The sequence below is a fragment of the Meleagris gallopavo genome, chromosome 8 (genome assembly GCF_905368555.1).
Source record: "Meleagris gallopavo chromosome 8, MGAL_WU_HG_1.1, whole genome shotgun sequence".
NCBI classification, from domain to species: domain Eukaryota; kingdom Metazoa; phylum Chordata; class Aves; order Galliformes; family Phasianidae; genus Meleagris; species Meleagris gallopavo.
Window position 1 is genome coordinate 10,917,861 of NC_139411.1, and position 3,879 is coordinate 10,921,739.

Consider the following 3,879-nt stretch of genomic DNA (forward strand, 5'->3'; position numbering starts at 1 on the left):
GCTAATTATTTCTTTTTGATTTGGAGACTTCAGAAGGAGAGATGCTGCAGTGGCCTCCGGATGCCCATTGCTGCTGGGCTGAGGCAAGAGGGGAAAAAGCCCTGAGTGGCAGAGAGGGTGGAAAGGCTCCTTTTTGTCCCTGTGTCAGGAGAACAGGAACTTCTCCTTAAAATCATATGGCACATATAGAAAGAAGAGTGCAGAGCTGAGAGTTTCCAGCATTCACTGAGATTTGGGAGACTGGAAAGGTTTATTCCTGGGAGATGGTACTTCATTCAGACCCACACCTCAAAAACCCATCTGAGGATATAGGGGGGTACCTGAGGCATTCATTTTCCAACATGGAAAATTTTCCAACTGCACCCCTCCAGCCCCACATCAGGTAAGAGGCATGCATCTGTGATACTTGTACAGATTAATCCATGAGAAAGGACAGGCTGAGCAGCAGCGGGTCAGCACAGGTGGTTCGGAACTCTGGTTCAGAGAATCCTCCTTTTGCCCACAGAAAAGGAAGGGCGCACTCAGGTGGAGGGAAAGGTCTTGAATGGGTATGGGCACTGCCCTGCACAGACACACAGCCCCTGCAGGATGCAATGCGTTTGCTTTGCCTGTACCTTCTCGGCCCTCAGCCACTTCTACCACCTCCCCAGCCCGTACAATGGTCTGGGCTGCTGCAACAGGGAGACACAAAGTCCATGTCCCCACAGACCCCCAAACCATCCCAGAGACGCAGTGGAGGTGCCAGCAAGGCATTTGCATGCAGAAATCCCCCCTGCGTGCTCAGAGCTTTTCCAGCCCATACGTTTGTATTAAATGGTCTGTTAGAGATTTTGCCGGTACTTTTCAAGCTCTGACAGCCCTGTTTTTATTTCAATTGCCTCTAAGCCACTTCATGAAATTTTCATATATAAATATGAAAATATGCAAAAGCCCTCTGATTTATAGGATCTGACACTGTGGTTTAAGCGAATCCCCCGTGATCCTGCCCCCTGCTCACGCTGCTTCCACTGCACCCCAAACCCTGGGTGCCTGTTCAGCAATAGAAGGACTCCATCCTGGGCGGGTTGGGGGCCACATAAACAGCCCTCCATCTCCAGCCACTTGTGTCCTGCCACCTGTATTCAATCCTAACATGCCAGGGCCGGAGATGCAGCTTTACTGCCCTAAGCCATCACTGACACCAACTCGAGAGCTGCAAGGACATGCTGGGCACCTTGCCTGGATTATCCAAGAACATTACTACACGTGTAACCCCTTTATTTTCTCCCCATAGCCTCTCTCCTTCAGGCTCTTGTGCAAATGAGGGTCTTCACAGAATCATAGAATTGTTAGAGTTGGAGGGGACCTTCAAAGGCTGACTGCAATGAACAGGAACACCCACAGCTCCACCAGGAGTTCAGAACCCCACCCAGCCTGACCTTAGAAGTCTGCAGGGACAGGAAAGTTCCATTATTCCCAAACCAAGCCGTGAACACCAGCGATCCACACTCACTGCTCCACGCCTCACCATGTTTCCTTTGTCTTCTTCCTGCTCAGTTCCTCCCCACAGATCATGCCACCATTAGCATCACTATCACCAAAGCTGACGATTCAAAAGGCCCTCAAGAGCTGTCTGCAGAGACATAATAAATGAGATCTCTTAATTAACACCTCCCTTCACTAAATAGATTAACTTCATGCAGCTGCTACATCGTATCCTCACAGGTTGAGGAGCTGAAAGCATCATTCCTCAGCTCTCTAGGGCCAGAGAAAGGTGTTTCAGGCTTCACCTTTTCCTCCCTCTCCTTTCTTTATAACCCAACAAGCAGTGCTCATTTGGGAAGAAGGAGACATGGGCTCTGGTCAGCGTGCCCAGGGCAGTGTTCTACACAGCAGCCACCAGTGTGATGATAAAAGACTCTGCCACAGTCTTTGATGGCAGAGGAAGAAAACCTGAAAGCTTACCAGTAAAAAAAAAAACGACATCCTCCTCCAGATCTGAATCCACAGACACAGCTTTAGCTGCTTGAAGAAATCTGATAGTCCAAAGGGCCAGGGAACAGAACGGAGGCCAAAATCATATTAAATTATCCAGGTTATCAACAGGGCACCCTGCAGAGATACAGCCCAAAGGACATCCTCCTCCCTCTCTTTTGCCTGACGGAGCATGACAGAAGGAAAGGCTCTCCCTTTTTATTTCTTTTTTTTTTTTTCTTCAAGGAAATTGATTTGATTTTTAAAGAGATTTCAACTTAAAATCAATTTCCTGAGTGAAAAACATATGGCTTGTAGTTGGTGCAGAATTTAAACAGAGTCTGTTTGCATTATGGGATCGATGCACCAACACTAAGAGCTGTGGATGTCACAAATTTGGCAAGAAGTCTTTTGGAAATGTTTGGAGGAACCATTTTGTCGCCCAAATCCAGAGTTTACAGGAGAGGTGGTGAAACAGGCCATGCTATGGCCAGGTAGAGGCATTGGAATGGGGATGCATCACAAAGCGATGCCAAGAGTGGGGAGAGCAGAGCACAGGAAATCAGGGACAGTGTGGAGTGAATTCTCTGATGTGTGCTATGGGGATGGATTCATCCAAATTTCTTCCCCAGTGATGCACCAGCAGCACCTCCTCTTTTCCCAGCTCCCTTTCCTCACTTGGATCAAGACTAGATTGTCTTATCTCCTACAAACACAGCATGAACGGTATCGTGTTGGCAGCAAGTCCTATTTTGGGTGACTCAGAGCTAGAGGCCAGTTATTACAAGCCAGGGAGGGATGTTCTGGCTTCTTCAGTGTTTACAGCTTTTATCGTGTAAAAATCCACCTATAAAAATAGAAATTCTCCCAGTAAAGCCTGCTCTACTGAAGGCCTTGTGTCTCTAACAAGTCCTTGTCTGCTCTGGGAATGCTCCCTGGAGAGCAGGAGCTCTGAAAGGAGCCGCAAGGTTTTCCTCCATCTCGACGTGGCTGTGATTCGGGCTTCAAGGAGCTCTGGAAATGAAGGTACTGCTGACAACACAGCACACAGCTGTACTGAGCAGGGTCACACAAGCCAGATCGATGCCTGCATCCTTTCAGCACACGCTGGAGCCACAGCTGTGCATCCCTTCTCTACAACAGGAGCAAGTGATGGAGAAAGGAACAACGTAGAGATGTGAAGGGGACTGCAGTGAGGAGCAGCATCAGAGCCCAAGGGTGAGGGAATGGAGGAAAGCCATCACAACAAGGCAGGGCTGCTAGAGGAGGGAGTGCAGGGGGTTGGCATGCAGGCTAAGGACACCGCACAAGGCCAGCCCCACCGTCTCCTTAGAGTTTCTCAGAGCCCCAGCACCACCAGAAAGGATTTGACGAGCTGAAAAAAAACCTCACCTTGCATTGTGAGAAGTGTCCATCTCCCACAGCTGGGAAGGGGAGGAAAGAGGAGGGGAAAGAAGTATAAATGTCCCATACATATTGCAGGAGAAGAGAGGAATTGGGAGATGTGTGTCAGAATCCAACCTCCAAGTCAAGCTTGGCTTATGTCTACTGCTTCCCATGCTCCCCACCTTGCTGCTCCGCTCCCTCTAAGGACAAGACAACCCCACTGCCACCCACTCTTCTCTCTCCTAAGAGGTTCTCAGGTGTCAGCACTCCTAGCTGCGCAAGGACTATATTTAGAAGCTCGTAAATCCTTTTTTTTAATTATTATTACTATTTTTTTTTTTTTTTTTTAATTTTTGAAACCTAAGTTTTGGATCCCTGCTGTCTTCATGGACACACCTCAGCTAAAAAAGTGGTTTCAATGACATGTCATTCATTCAAGGCCTGAGAGGGAGCAAGGAAATTGTTCACTTGCTCCACAGACAAGCACAGGAAAGCAAATATTCCATTCCTGCTGTTTCATTAAACTAATTTTATGCATGA